Genomic DNA, 16970 nt, shown 5'->3' with positions numbered 1-16970 from the left:
ACTCACTCAACCCCTACCCTTTTCTAGGAAGGGTCTTCTAATGTTTGGTATCCTCCTTTTGATCCTAGGCTTAGCCTCAGGAAGAGTAAACCACTCTCAGCTTGCCTGGAGATGGGTATTCTCCAATATAGATTTTCCATTGTTTCCTCCAGGACTCTTATCTGTCTCATTGTTTTACCTTTCCTCCTTGATTCCTTTAACAACCCCTTTTGATCTAACTCCATTGCAAGAAACCCAGCATAAACACACACAAAGACATGTATCATAATCTTAAGCAGAAATACAGATATTTCCCACTTCTCCACACCATCACTCACCTCCTGCCCTTAGGAAAATTCTATTGTCAGTTTCCCCACCCCAGCCATTCCCACAAACTCCATATTTACACTCCCTCTCCCCAACTGCATCTCACTCTTTCCTTCTCTCCCACCAGCCGCACCGTGTTCATCTCCACTGTCCATCCAACCCAATTCCAAATTTTGTCCCTGAATACTCAATCCACAAATTCCACCTTGCGTGGCATCATGTACCTGACCTGAGGAGTCCAGAAAACTGTCTGGGCCTTCTTCCAGACAGGCAAAGAAGCCTGGGCTGCAGGTTACTGCTGGGCTGGGCAATCTGGCACAGCACAGGTTGCTCCTTAACTCTTTGCAGCACTATGGTTGCAAGTCCACCCTGAGCAGTGGAGCATCCAGTCTACTTCATGGATCCTGCTGGGTGGGAAGGCTTGGGGAGGAGCAAGACTGAGACAGCTTTTCAGCAAGGCCTGCCATCTGCCTGGGGACACAGGGCTGTAGGGTGAAACAATGGCCAGCACATGGCATGGTTGTGCATGACCCTGCCAGGTGATACGTATGTAGCCTACCCGAGATCCTGGACAGTGCTGGTCAGTCAATTGGAATCTTTCTATGGGCTTCAGTGGGCTTTGGATCAGACACTCAGTGCAGGGCTGTGATCAGAGTAGCCTTCCAGTGGGTCTGAAGCACTGGTCTAGTGAGCAACTATCCTGTTGTCTGGAGCTCAGCTTGGACCTGGTTATAGTTCAATCCCATGGTCCATTCTTTAGGGCTTTCTATGATGGTTCAACCATATACTTTCCTTAGAGCACTGAAATAAATACTCTGCTGCCAGTCTGGCTTAATTGGCAAAGGAAAAACTAAGAATGTTTTAAGAGTGGCCATGCAGAATCAGAGAACAGAACAATGCTTAGCAATTTCAGAGGGCTCAGCTATCCTGGCAATAAGACAGTAAAAAAAAACAAAGGGGTCAGATTTGTCTGTTGGTCTGTTGCTCGACTTCCCAGGGCTAAAAAACAAAATCAGACATGTTGCTCTTAACAGGAGGAACTGCAAAAAAAAATTCATATTTTTCTGTTTCTCCACTCAGAGATGTGCCATTCACTAAGTAAGACAATGTCCACCATAAGAAGGGTAAAATAAAGACTGTAGACTCTTAAAAGCAGTGACAGTAACTCACAATCCACCAGTACCTGTCATCTACTAAGATAACATTTTCTCCCCCATAGCAGAGAGTCCTTACAGAGTGTGGTAGCAATACACCGCGGGCTGGTTCACCATTGCCTGCACCTTGTGTAGTTATCCACACATGTGTAAAGCGGGTGCAACATGCTACCCAATCAGAAAGGTAGCTTTTCCCATTTACTTTGCTCTAGTGTAAATCATGATTCAAGGTGCAGGGCCATGGTCAATCCAACTTGATGATACTTTGTCTGGGGGGAAGGGGAAGAAAAAGAGACTAATATAAAAAAAGAAACCATAAACTAAATGCCAGGCTCTGAGACCCCTTAAATTCTGGAGGTGTGTATCCGTATCCTGGTCTGAATTATGCAGCTTGGACTCATCTGTAATGATAACAGAAAAAAGGCAAACTATGTCAAGTGGTATAGGTAACTTTGGGTTGGCTCAGAATTGGGAATGAATAGGTTATCTACATCTTCTTAGGCATAAGAATCCACTGAGCAGCCACATTACACCAATTTATTACTGGAGAGCAAGTAATTTAATCCACACTTAGAACTCCCGCTCCAGGTAGTTTGAATGTAAACATATTGAATTTATTCACATTGTGTAAACACCCTTCATTCATCTTCTTTTCAATGCACATTTTTATTCACTCTTTACATAGTGCCTTACACGCCGAACCCTCAAATACAAAGTTTTCCCCACTACTGCCTTAGGGCAAATATGGAAGCCACTGTATATGAATTTGATTTCTGCTGCTGTAATTCTGTATGTTGGTATAGTTATATTGCTAGCTTGTTTTGTTTGTTGCCTTTCCATATTTAACCAGCCCATGTCAATTTAACAACATTCAGTATCTTATTTTTCCTTCAAACAGACTGATTTTATTTTTCAGCAGTAGGTTAAATGGGAAGCAAATTACCGGAAAAGTGACTTCTGAAGCCAGTTTTAACTGCACAGTTTCTTGTACAGTCCATTTCTAGTATTTATTATAAGAGCCAACTAATCTGCTGAAGGCTATATGTTAAAAAACAACAATAAACAAATCAGCAGACTTGGCGTAGTGTTGTCTTAGTTTTCACAGTGAGGCTTTTGTGCCATGCTTCTGAATTGCCTACAATGTCTTCTGAAGGTAAAGTTGCAGCGCCATCTGCTGGTACAACATAGGTTCTATCCCCAGGGCTTTCAGAGGGAAGAGCAACAACCACTCACCAGTTCCCACTGCAGATTTTCAGACTGAATGAAAAAGGGACTAATAAGCCTTGCAGCTAAGCATATGTATATTTGGCTCTATGTCTAATAGTGTGTGTCAATATCTATTGCTGTATACCTAGGAGATCTTTCTTTGCTTGACTTACATGCTTATTTATGATGTTAACACCCCACTGTGACTTGGTATTGTAGAATGTAGGTTGGATAAGTAACACAGCAGTAGCTCTCTCTTTCTGTACTTGCTATTTTGCACAAATTAACTTTTCATAGATAAATGAGTAGTTACAGCCATGTCTCTTATAATCGTGCAATCATGTACATTGCCCAGTTCCTGGGTAAATAGTATAGAAATGACAGGTTGCAGAGTAACAGCCGTGTTAGTCTGTCTTCGCAAAAAGAAAAGGAGGACTTGTGGCACCTTAGAGACTAACCAATTTATTTGAGCATAAGCTTTCGTGAGCTACAGCTCACTTCATCGGATGCATACCGTGGAAACTGCAGCAGACATTATATACACACAGAGACCATGAACCAATACCTCCTCCCACCCCACTCTCCTGCTGGTAATAGCTTATCTAAAGTGATCATCAAGTTGGGCCATTTCCAGCACAAATCCAGGTTTTCTCACCCTCCACCCCCCCCCCCCCCACAAACTCACTCTCCTGCTGGTAATAGCTTATCCAAAGTGACCACTCTCTTCACAATGTGTATGATAATCAAGGTGGGCCATTTCCAGCACAAATCCAGGTTTTCTCACCCCCCCCACCCCCATACACACACAAACTCACTCTCCTGCTGGTAATAGCTTATCCAAAGTGACCACTCTCCCTGCAATGTGCATGGTAATCAAGGTGGGCCATTTCCAGCACAAATCCAGGCTTTCTCACCCCCCCCCCTTACGCAGGATACCATCTTGACCTAATTAGTACCTTTAATCTACAAGAAAATGGGAGTTTATGTTCTGAATCTTTATATCTTTATTCAATATAATGAGGGTCAGACCTTTTTGGACATATCCTAAAGGCATGGTGGCATGAGTCATAACTAGATAGTAAGAGACATCCCGGACGGTTTCTTGATATGCTGGAGACCAATAGAAAACAAAAGTGTTTCTACTATTTCCAGGTGCCAATAAGCTAATGAGGATTTCTCACTTCTAGAGAGATCATTAGAAAGCGAATTATTGTTGTTTTTGACACACGGAAACCTTTGCATTACCGACTCTCTTTATCTGCTGATAAAAACCATCCTTTTTTCTGGTGTAACAACAATTGATGACACTTGAAAATTCATAAACATGTAATAAAATGAATGGATCCAAAACATTCAGCATCTCTACATCTCAGATATACTAGAATGGTGCTTAGGAACATTGGTGGAGCTCTAGCTATGGAGTTCTCAAGCATATCTTAGCACAGTGGCAGTCTGACACTTGCCATGTAGTCCTAGAATGGCAGGCGCTAGACACAGGAAAAGACTGAATGTGCCTGGTTCTTATTCTACTTTCAGCAGTTTCACAGATTTGTGACTCCATCACTTCAGTGGAGTGACTCCTGATTTAAACCATTGTGAGGGAGACTTGACCCAACAATTCTTCTAGCCCATCCATGCAAGTGCAAGGCTGTTCTTTATAGCATGTTTTGTAGTACTGAGATAAATGACCTGTGGTAAGGCCATGGCTGGCCCAAGTCAGCTGACTCAGGCTCATGGGGCTTGGGCTGAAGGGCTATAAAATTGCCATGGAGACGTTTCATCTTGGGCTAGAGCCTCGGCTCTGAGACGCAGGGTCTCAGTCCCTATGATGCAGCCTGAGCCTGAATGTCTGCTCTGGGGGCTCTGAGACTTGGAGCCACTGGTTTTTTTTTTAATGGTATATGGACATACCCTAATAGTTAGAGATTGGTTTGAGCCCTAAATCCTGAGATTTAATATCCCTTCCAAAAATTGTTATTGTTCATTATGATAACTCTGAATACTCTGGAGCTCCATACAAATGTCCAATCCCTTTTTTATTCTTGTTAAGATTTATCCTTTCTAGTGCTAGTTTCTCTAACCTACTTATAAGTGTCTAAGAAAACACAAGTTCAGGTCATCTAGATACACCCACTTCACTAGCTTCCCAACGGAGTTATCTGCTGCTTCCTCCTTGTTGCGCATTAGAGTGCCTGATCCTCATCCTGTCAACCAGTTTCCATCCAATGGGTGATGGTTGACATTGCACATTGTGATTTTAAAAGCAGAAACAGATGCTGTTCATGTATATTTCATTGAGAGTACATATTATGTAAACCTAGGCAATGACTGACACAGCTTTTGAAGTTCTTTGTCCATTGATTCATGACGTGCCCTACATTTTGCCACTGTCCTCCCAGCATGCTTTAGCACAATGATCTCAATTGTTCAGGATAAAGCAGCAGCTGCTGAAATGTGGCAAATGTGACAACTGTTAAAAAATTTCACATTATCTGTTCAAGTCACATGTTCCCTGTTTCCAAATGAGTTGGTGTAGAACCCCTGTCTTTAATTATTTAAACAATCTCTTACCTGTTTAACAGATTAGGTGATAGATTTTGCTTGAGCATATTCAGTGTATCTTATCAAACCCTGTTAAGTGAGAAACATTTCTGCAGCCACTCATAAATGACAGCAGCCCTGTTCACAGACTGATTAGGTTGGGTCTATTATCAGAGCATTGGCCCCCATTTTTCTATCATTCTGATCAGATCTCTGTAGCACTTGGCAGCAGCGGCAGTGGGAAACTTTGGATTCCTCTGTTATTGTTAAGTAAGTCAATCAGATAATACAGTACTTAGCCTCCATCAGAGCAGGTGTGAAGGAAGGAGAGGCTTATTACAATTGTATTTATTTGGCTTTTCTAGAAAACCAAACAGCTGTGCAGTCTAGGTCTCCAGAAGCGTTAGGATCTTATATACTTTAAGCAATTTCTTTCTTTCTTTCTTTCTTTCTTTCTTTCTTTCTTTCTTTCTTTCTTTCTTTCTTTCTTTCTTTCTTTCTTTCTTTCTTTCTTTCTTTCTTTCTTTCTTTCTTTCAAGCATATTCTTATCATAGTTCCAGTCTCATTGCCCATGGAGTTTCATTGTAACACCTTATTTTCATAAATCCTCCTTTTAGGGCTGAAATTTTCCATGACCTGCTTAGTCTCAGCCTAGGAGTGATTTTTTTATGGCACGTCTGAGGGGAATCTCTTCAGCTATTTTTGAATTATGGGACAGTAGAGAGGCAAATCCAACCCAGATATTTTTCCATTTAAAAAACTGAAAAGAAAACTTTTTCTGGCTCATTAATAACTCAAAAATGGATAAACAAAGCCCTCTGATTTTGACATATAAATAGTGCACTGTGGGAATGAATCCCTTTGCTAAGGTACAAGTTTTCCCCTAGATGGATTATTCCCACCTAAGGACAAAGAGACTCCAACAGTTTGCATTTGTGATGTTTCCTTAGTATCTTCTACCAATGAGTGAGTGGAGGTTGCTTTCCCTCCCCTGGGTTGTAGCCTTTGAAACTACAAATACTCCAAGACCAGTATGGATCTCAGGAGCGTTTCTGTAGACCAGGGTGAAGGTCTAGTGCCTCTGCATTGCCTCCCATCCTACCTGGCCCATCTCTACCTAGGGGCAAGGAGGTCACAGTGCAGTGATGCAACATTGATTAAGTAAATGCCAGCAGGGTTAATGTGAACATATGCCCCAAATTTCCCGACAGGTTGAGGGGTAACTAAATGGAAAACAGTCTTCTTCCTCTGCACTTGAGGCATGAACTGGTACAGTCACACTGATTGCTGGCAATAAGTTGATGAATCAGGGCTAATCTCAAGTATACTTGCAGAGAAGCCGTGAGGGCCTTATAAATGAACCCAATACAACTATGGTAGATTCCAATTTACAGTAACAACAATAAACTGTATGGCAAGAACAAGCAGCATGGTGCAATGGGTAGCATGCTGGGCTGGGACTCAGGAGACCTAGGTTCTATTTCCATCTTTGCCTGGCTATACAACTTTGGGTCTAGTTTTCAGAGGTGTTAAGCACTCACAGTTCCTGCTGGATTCAGATAAGAACTAAACACTTAAGTGAGAGTTTGCAAGATCAAGTATTATACCTAGTGATCACGTTTGGACAGAGTAATGTGAAATCACACTTGGAGATGAAACAAGACAAAAATCCCATCACCCTAGATGACAAAATATAGGACCATGAAAGGCCACGTTCTCTCTCCTGTTTGCTAGTGTCTCAATTTTCATGTTTTCTTTCAGACATCATGATAGCCTGAAGAGAGCTATAAACCGGAGTAAATATTTGGTTTCTCTCTTTCAGTCTTGTGTTTGTTTTCTCTTCCCTTCTGTGGCCATCATTATTGCATCTTCATTTAAACTAGGAGGGTAGGTCACTGGGTCTCTTTAAAACTGTTGTCTGTATTACATCATGTTTTAATCAGTGGAGTATTTGACCTGAGACATGTGGTGAGAGTTTTGTAACTCTGTGCCATTCCCAGCCCAGGCCCTGGGTCTCAGACGACAGATTACTGCTGACACTGAATTACATAGGGTTGGAGTGGGACAGGGTCTGAAACAGTCAGGGACATATACCTTCACTATTTCATGTCACTATAGCTACTTCTATCACTAGCACTGTTTGAGGAAATGTGGCTCTAGGCTTTGTACAAACCCATTTCTCTAGTTTGCCACCAGAAGGATCAAATATAATCTCACTTTTCCTTAGATAATTTTCAAGCAGAACATGTGGCGATAATACAAATTGCCCTTGGATTCCATCTATCTACAGTGATTCAAGATCGTGGGCCCAATTCTGTTTGCAATGCTCATTGACTTCAGTGTGGTTACCTGGAGGGATAAAAGAAGGCAGAAGTTGGTCCACTTTCTTAAAGCAATCCACTAAAAATACCAGCTTGTTTCAAACCGGATATTTGGTATTGGAACTTACAGCAAATGCCAGAGCAGAAAGACATTTTATTTTTATCAATGTGGTCCCATACTCAGATATACTCCTCCAAATTGTATTTCAGTTTCATCAGGTTCCATTTAACGGAGGCTGGGGCTTGAGATGTCAGGGAAAATGAACAGAAAGTATTTTACTTCAACGGGCAATTCTTGCCACAGCCTTCAAGATAATAGGAAAAAAAGTATCTCATTCAGGCTGTCTCTTAAATTGGAAATCAATTGTGCGGCCTTGTTCCTCTTTCCTTGCAGTGGGTAACTTATGCAGGATGCTATGTACCAGTTCCCTTCCCCCATGAAAGTCTCACCAGTTAAGGAGGAGGGATTCGTACCGGAACATCAGGCCTTTAGTGCAGTTTGTATAATCTGTGTAACTTACATGAAGAAAAAAGCCAACCACCCTTTGTATGGTGCCAGGCTGTATGTCCAAGCCCACATTTTTTAAAAGTTTGGCTATTTAAATATACAGAACAACAAGATGTTCATTGTAGGTTAAAAGTGTTAGTACCATGTTGTTGATGGACGCTGTGGGCCATATTCATCATGGTATGTCTTCCACTGATTTCAGTGGGTTTATACTAGTGATGTATATGATCTGTTATACACATTCCAGGGCAGGAAGAGATAAATATGGAAGTGCAATGCAGCAGACAATATAAAAGATATCATAATATGATAGTTACTATCCACAGTATGTTGGATATCCCAATTACAAATTAGATAATGCAAAGTTGGCGTAATTTACCACAAATCTAACATAATTCTAAGCTTTCTGTCTCTCTATCTACCATCTGCTTACCTACCTGCTGGAGTAATAACTGAAAGCACCCCTGTAGTCTCTATAGGGACACTTCCTATTAGATGTGACAGTGCTTAGCATCTAGGTAGCATTTGTAAATTTCAAAGCAGTTTTAAAATAGGAACTAATTAATCCCCACAGCACTCCTGCACAGTATGCAAGGGCTATAGTCAGCATCCTCAATTTACAGATGGGGAAACTGAGGGAAAGAGGGGAACTGATGTCCTCTACGGATGGAGTGGGTGTCAGAACCAGGTTTAGAACTCACGAGACGTCACTGACGCCCCATCTGATGCTCAGATCCAATATAGGTTTTTTTAAAGGGAACATACCCTCAGAGTTAATCAGTAGCCTTTCCTGCTCTGCAATACCAAGCGTTGCCAGAAATGCGAGGATCAGCACAGAGTGCGACTATCCTTAAAACAGGAAACTCAACCTCAATTTTTCCCCCAGCCTCTCCCTAATTTCCATGATCTAGCTTGACCGTAAGTTACTGTGTCAATTGCCATTCTCTCCAGTGAAGCTGATCATAGTGCCTGGAGTGCTGCAATGATCACACCAGTGCCTGTGAACCTTACCAATGGTCTCTGAGCTGTCTGCTCTAATAAGAGTAAAAATAAAGTTCTTTTAATTTCCAGCAATTTTTAAATTGCAATTTCTGTTCAGTCTTCCTCGTCTGTCTCTAAATGAGCCCCTAGAAGGCAGCACTGTAGATACCAAAGCAGCAGGATCAATGGTTGTGAGGAGCTGTAATTTTTTCACAGATACCACTGCTCAGCTGCCATAGAAATATGAGTGAGCGGAAGAAAAGTCCAAGGAGCTACAGCAAAATGCCCTGAGATGCCACAAAGTTTCCTTTGACGAAGGATTGGTTTCTTTTTTCTCCAAGGATAAACCAGGCAAACTGGCAAATGATGTGTGACGCAGAAGGTCAAACTAGATGATCATAATGATCCCTTCTGGCCTTAGAATCTGAATCTATGCCACTTTTTTATAAGTGAAAGATTTGCACAGCTTTCCAAGGTTTGCTGACTATGCACAACACACTATTAAGAAGTAATAGAAATGGAGCAAACACTTCTCAGAAAACTCAATGGAAACATGAAACAGAGATGTTCACTGTGTATAGCAGATTCATAAATCAACCTGTTTGGCAGGAAGGATTTTGCCTGCTAACTGGCATCCTTGCTTGATGCTAGATGTTTCTCCTCCCTCTTACAAACATCTTAGTAAAACTGCAAGAAAGTGGATCCATGTAGTAACAGGGAACCACAATGAGAATTGTTTTCCTTGTAGTATTTTCATAGCATGAAGGATAAGGTTTCTGCTTGTTAATGTACAGTGAACACTGATCTAAAAAATCCTCTCGGGGCTTTGAAAAGATTACAAGTTTTTCAGATAAGGTCAGCCATGATTAAATGTTTTTCAGGGATACATATCCCTTACAAGGAAGATAAGGCTTTTTAGGCAATTCTACTATCACTATCAAACACTTTCAATGGCTGGTGGGGAAAAAAGCTGGCCTTGTGTTTAAGGCTCTGGCCTGGGACTTAGAAATCAACGTTCAGTTCTCAGCTCTGCCTTAGATTTCTGGTGTGCTTCACTTAATCTCTTCCATGCCTCAGTTCCCCCTTTGTGAAACAGAGATAATAATACTTCATTTGTCTTGTCTATTTAGGTTATACGCTTTTTGTGGCAGGAAGAGTCTCTTAGTAATTGTATGCACAGCATCTAGTATAATGGGGCCCTGAGCTCATTTGGGGCCCCTAGGTGCTACTGTAATATAATAATAATAATAATAATAATAATATTAATAATAACATTAATAATAAATTGATAGACAGATACATTTTTATCTGCCAGCTTGTGGAAAGATTCTTCAAGAGGAATACACTCCTGTGGCTGGACTTGCTGTATACCAACCATGCACAACAAACAGCACGGCCAGGAGAACATATTTGTTCAGCAGGCCTATCTGGTTAGCTGAAGTAGAGAGGCTAAACCAAAAATGAATAAGAACTGTACTGACTTTTTAACATGCTGCAGATCCACCTTGTGTACCTACCGCCTAGACATCCTTACCATAAAAACAATCTGCAAAGGAAGCCAATCATCAGTAGGAAGAATTGCCTTTGTTACTGTAAAAGTCAATCCACATCCAACAGGTGACAGGAATATCACTTTTTTTCCACATTGCTCTGGAAATCTCTTTTAGCTAAGCTAAATTTCAGCAGGAGGCTATCACGCTCTAGTGCAGAGTTTCTGAAAGAGGAATGCCAAGGATGTAAAATCCCTGAGAAGGGAACACCCCCATCATGTGAAGCCTTTGAAGTGACAGCAAGCATATATTTATAATTACAGACAGGGCAGTATAGTGTGTAAAAGGAATAAAGACATGCACTGTGTCCTACGGGCATGGCAGGAGATGTGACATGCGTGCATGGAGCCTTATTAAACTGCTCACTGGGGCTAAGGAAACCTGAGACCAGTGGTTCCTATCACTTTTCATGTCACAGTGCAATCCTTTTGCTTTCAGGAGTATGCCCACTTCACGTACACTATTCATATCCCTTATGTACACTACAAAACTCTAACTTACCTCAGCAGGTAACCTAAGCTCAGCTACACACCTGACATGGAAGCCAGAAAGAAAAGCAGCAATAAGATGTTTGCAAGAGGCTTGAACTCAGGCAAACAAGCCCCTTGAGGCCACTTGGAAAGACTCACAATCTTGCTGCCATTTGCCCTTTGGGCGTGGAATGAAAAGCAAGCCTGAAAAGAGCCAGAATTCATACATTTCTATTTAGAGATGTGGTTGTTTTATGTGTGTGTGAGAGACATGATTATGATCTCAAAATGAAAATAATTTATTGACGTACTTGTTTTTTCCTTGTGGATTTCGGTGAAACATGTAATTGTTTGGAGATCATCTGTGTGTGGATGCATGTTTGCAACACTTAGACCCTGATACAGCAAAGTACTTAAGCAGGTTCGTAATTGTAAGCACAGGAGTAGTCCCTTGACTTCAATGGAGGTACACAGATTTACATCAGCTAAGAATCTGATTTTAAGAGCTTAGCTCTATACAAAATGGGTAGCGACCCTACTTCCCTGTTAAAAAACGGATTGTGCAAAGCCCTTGTTAATGTCCTTCCAGGGGATTACATCCCTCCATCCCACCAGGTGACTATCAGAAAGGCCATTGAATTATATCTTCTCAGAGCCTGAGTGCTCAAAACACTGTGGTGAATAAACATTACAGTGGAGCCATTAAAACTTTGACATTTACCCCTCTGCACTCTCTACACTACCAGTGTCACTTGCAGTGATTTAGCTCCACTTAGAGTGGGCAATACTGCAAATATTGAGGTAGATTTAACTACCGCAAGCAATGCATGTTAATATTTTAAAAGGCTCGGAGTTACAGAGAATCCACCATTTACACTGGTTTGAACCTGCAAGTGACCCGCGCCCCATGCTGCAGAGGAAGGCTGAAAACCCACAGGATCTCTGCCAATCTGACCCGGGGGAAATTGCTTCCTAACACCAAATATGGCGATCAGTTAGACCCCAAGCACAAGGGTAAGACCCATCAGCCAGACACCTGGTGAAGAATTCTCTGTAGTAACTCAGAGCCCTCCCCATCTAGTGTCCCATCCATGGCTGCAGGGGATATTGCTCCTAGAAGTCACAGATCAGCTACATGCCATTGTAGGCATCCTTCTGCTTCATACATTCCTCTCTACCCATAAAGTTTAATTGACATTGCTCACTATATTTTCCCTGTCAGTTTTGATCAAGCCCATCTAAAGAAGGGATGCATGTTTAAAATATCACAGCATGAATAATTTGAATCAAATACAGGTTTTCATTAAAGCTTTGGTGTGTTATTTGTGGCTAAACTTATTTTAAATCTTCAAAACTTGCCATCATGAAGTGGGATGCCAAATCCTGGTCAGAATAATCATTGACTCTGAACTCAAATCATCCTTTCCATACTAATGTTTTTCTCTCCTATGTGTTTTGAGTGGATGTTTTTTTCAAGATTTTATAACCTGTACCATTTGTACATTTGAGTACATACAATACAGTTCATTGAATTCTCATCTGACCCAGTTTCAGCAAAATCTGAGCCTGGCTGTGACATTCTTACTCACTTTGGTGAGCAGTTACTCAGAGAGCAGTTCTATTGACATCATCCCTTTACTCACACTATGGCTAATGATTTGCATACATGTTCACCTTTCTGGGCACTGGCATCACCAACAGACCTACAGCTGAATAGTGTTTTCCACACTGTAGACTTTTTCACAACATCACCATCTGTGATGCAAGTTGGTGAGTTCCCAGCTACCTTGCTGCCTAGCCAAGTTTGCATCAGTGCATTCTGGGAAAATTGGGGCAGCTATGCTACACTGCTTCAGCAGACAATAGAGTATCAGGAGGACATTCATACAAAGCAACATCAGTAGCATATGAGCCTATGCAGTCTGGGAAGTCCCTCTGGACTCTGGGAGAACTGGGTGAAAAGAGAAGTGGCTAAATTGGTTGCATGGGTATGCTAAGTGAGTTCTGTCCACAAGAGAAAATAACAGTGCCATAAACTGGCTCTAGAAAATTACCTATGTGCTACCTTAGGCCTTTGACCAGGGGTCAACTTGGCTAACTGATGTGGTTCATAAATCAGTATGAACCAAGATGTGTGTGATCACAGACCAGGTTCAGCTAAGCATACAATTAACTGGTTAAAAGCTGTAGAATAGATAAGACTTAAATGGTATTTAACAAATCTATAGCCCTTGGAAATGTGGAAATGCACACATTCTCTAGCTGAGATTTCAGTCAATTTATATCGTGGAAATGCACATGACAAAAGTTCATTTTCATGGAATGCTTATATATTAATGTCAAATCTGCCACCTTGCTTGGACAGGTTTAACCAAATATGTCAGTCTATCAGATGTAGCACATATACCCCAACAAGACAGAAGAGTATCCATAACTAGCCTTAATCTTTGTCTGTAGTAAGTCATGGTAAATGCACTAGATCATTTGTAACACATTCATCTTCAAATCCTCTGTTATGCTACAGTATTATTATTAACGTTACCAGAGAACAAGGTGATTGTCCCTACTCCAAAGGAGCACAAGGGACACAACGAGACACTAATTGGATGAGGATTGTCCCCTAATAATAAGCATGTTCTGTTATCTCCATTTCTAGTGGTACATTGATTAGTGCTGATTGAAACATTTCTAACAAGAAGCCTTTTCACTGAAAATTTTAAAACAAATTTTTTCACAAGAAAATTGTTTACATTGACTTTTTTATTTTTTATAAAAAATGTATTGCCTTTTTCCAGTGTATTTTAAATTACTTACATCAAAAACGTGAGTGCAAACTTTCTTGAAAAGGTTATCCCAATTTTTCATTTGCTGAAAACCTGGCTTATAATTTTTTAAAAAACTGAGAAATGGTCAGTTTCCAACACAGTTTCAAAGTTCAACCCGCTTTTGAAATTTTCAAATTTTTCACAAAAATCATTTTCATTTTTCACCAGCTCTTGTCTTAACCTATTTGGATCTCATTCAATTGCTAGTTTTCAATTTTTTTAACATTCTAAAAATTTCAGGCATGAAGGTTCACTTCACTGTCATTCACCAAACACTCCAGAGATTTCATGCACCTGCCATCTGATGGCCAGGAAGCACCAAGTCCAATCAAATAGGATGATTCCAGACTGGTTGAATTTCATAAAGCTGCTTCGTTTTTAAGACTGTTCTACACTAGAGAGCTTAGAGCAGCACAGCTGTACGGATGCAGCTGCGCCGCTGTAAGATCTCTTGTGTAGCCGCTCTATGCTGATGGGAGAGAGCTCTCCCATCGCCATTATTAAACCAGCCCCAATGAGTGGTGGTAGCTATGTTGCCGGAAGAAGGTGACATAGCACTGTGCACACGAGCACTTATTTATGTCACTGGGGGGGGGGGTAGTTTTTCACACCCTTAAGCAACAAAAGTTTTGCTGATATAAGTGCTAGTGTAGACGTGGTCTTAGTTTCATTTGCTCTGATTGGTTGGTGCAGTTATGGTCTGGTTCAGGTTGTCATAGCCATGGAAGAGCCGTTCTTAAAATAATTTGCGCTTTGTGACCAGATCCTCAGCTGGTAGAAACTGGTGTAGCTCCATCTAAATGAATGGAGTTACTCCAATTTACACTAGCTGAGAATCTGGCCCAATGTGCTTATATTCATGAAGTCAGAGTAACTCATGAGGTGCCTGCCTCATTTTAGCTAATTCCTACTGCTTTTTTAAACATCACTTCTCTTCTCTTCTGATACCCCTGCCCTTCTTTGTGGGATGTCTGTGCATCTCCTGACCTGGCTGTATAACGCTAATGTGAGAATACTGCATGCTCATAAGGTAAGCAAGAGCGGCAATGTGTGTGTCTCTCCCCATGAAAAGGCCCTTTGTATTCTCCACTTGGGAGGACAGAACAAAGTAGACCCCCTACGAACATTTATTTTCCTTTAGCAGGGATTGCTGTAAAAAGAGCTCCGAATTAAATGAAATGACCTGATGTTATGTGGCTTCTACAGCTCTAAGGCCTGATCCAGCTCCAACTGAAATCAACAGAAAGACTCCCATTGAATTCAGAGGAGCTGGATGGAGCCCTTTAAGAGAATACAGTTAGATAATTTGATAATCTCTCCTCATTATACGTAGATGAGTTTGGCTGGCAGTCCCCGTATAATAAGGTTAAGTCTGGGGTCTTTAGGTACTTCAGAAAAAGTATAAGGAAAGCCAAATAAATGGGGTTGCCACATAGGGTATGTCTACATTGCAATCTGGGATGTGATGGCATCCTGAGCTAGCTTTAATCTAGCTAGTTTGGGTCCAGAGCTGTGAAGCCACAGGTGCACAGGCTTCCGCCCAGTTTGCCCACCTGTAACCCTGGCTAATTACTCACATGAGTAGCCAGCACTGAAGTGACTTCACTACTACCAACACCTGAGCTTGCTAGATTTAAGTTAGCTCAGGAATGTCTACTTGAGCTGCAACTGCATCCATGATTGCAGTATAGACATACCCATAGAGGAGCCACCGCTGGCTCAATTGTCCATTTTTGTTCATAGTCAAAGAGCAAAGCCAACATACAGATATTTTACAATATAAATACTATTAAAAGGTTCAGAAACGATTAAGCGACTTTGTATACTCTTAAACTTAATTTTTTTTTCGTGTGAGGAATTCAGTGGCTGATGATACTGGAACTTGAAACGCTCTGTTTGATCACAGACCAGGTATGGTACAGAGAGTATCAGTGCAGCTTTCTCCACACTGCCTCACCAATGTGCCTCCACCCTCTTCTGAAACGATCACATCTGCTAGTCTGATGTACTTCAGACTCCCTGGTTGTTAAAGCCCTGGCCACTCAGATGAGATAGCCAGCTACTGTAGAGCTAATTGGAGCAGTGATTTGGTGATGTGGAGCCTTGTCTGGACTGAGACCATCAATTTATTACATCTAACATCTGGCAGATGGTGAATAGCTTATGGTGTCTACTAACACAGAGACTCTTCCTGCCTCTACTAAAGTCAATGGCAAAAGCCCTTGAGTTATGAAGCCTCACATTGGGTACACTGTTGTGCAAACTTTCCTCCGCCTGAGGAATAGATCTGTATGAATTCCATGACAGATCAATAACTCTGGGCCTTTCATGAGAAAAAGGGCATTTTTGGCCGTTGCTAATTGTTTGTTTTCTGTGTTGATCCATATACCTCCTACTGTCCAAGAGTCTTGCTTGTGAGACGTAGGGCAAGGCTGATGCTCTCAGAAACATCCCCAATGAGTTTACCTTGAACATACCCTGACTAGTTTATTTCCAGATAGGATGAGATATATGCTGCTGAATATTTTTAATATTTGCTTCTTATCAGGTGAGATAATTTTGGCTATGCACGTGTTCTATGAAGCTGAAAGGCTGTCAATAGACATTATTGTAACTCTGCTATTCAGTGTTATAGCTGAAAGGAACAGACTCAGATGCATCTCAGTTTGCTGTATTCATTTCATTTTGCTATAACATTCATTGCCAACTCTCACGATTTTATCAGAAGTCTTGCGAGATCTGATGTTTTTCTTAAAGCCTCAGCACCTGGAGTCATCTGATTATATGAGAATCTCAACTAGCTGCTTTTTTAAAAAATTAGGTTTCTAGCCCTCATGGTTGTGGAGAACCGGTGGAAACATGACCCATGTGCTCCTAATAACTCAGAAACCTGAAGGTAAATAAAAAGAACCCAACTTGTATTAGTAATTTTTAAAAAAATCTCATCATTGTTAAGCCACTCTCATGATTTCTGGGACTTGATTCATGATCTTTGAAAGCTTGGGGTTGGCAATACTGTTAAGGGCCAAAGTGTTCCTGGTTCCTACATGGGTGTGCAAGGAAGAGGGAAGATGCAAGAATTCTTCCCTCTCTAGGTCACTCCCTAG

The sequence above is a fragment of the Lepidochelys kempii genome, chromosome 3, assembly GCF_965140285.1.
Source record: "Lepidochelys kempii isolate rLepKem1 chromosome 3, rLepKem1.hap1, whole genome shotgun sequence".
NCBI classification, from domain to species: Eukaryota; Metazoa; Chordata; order Testudines; family Cheloniidae; genus Lepidochelys; species Lepidochelys kempii.
This window is presented reverse-complemented; position numbering follows the sequence as displayed.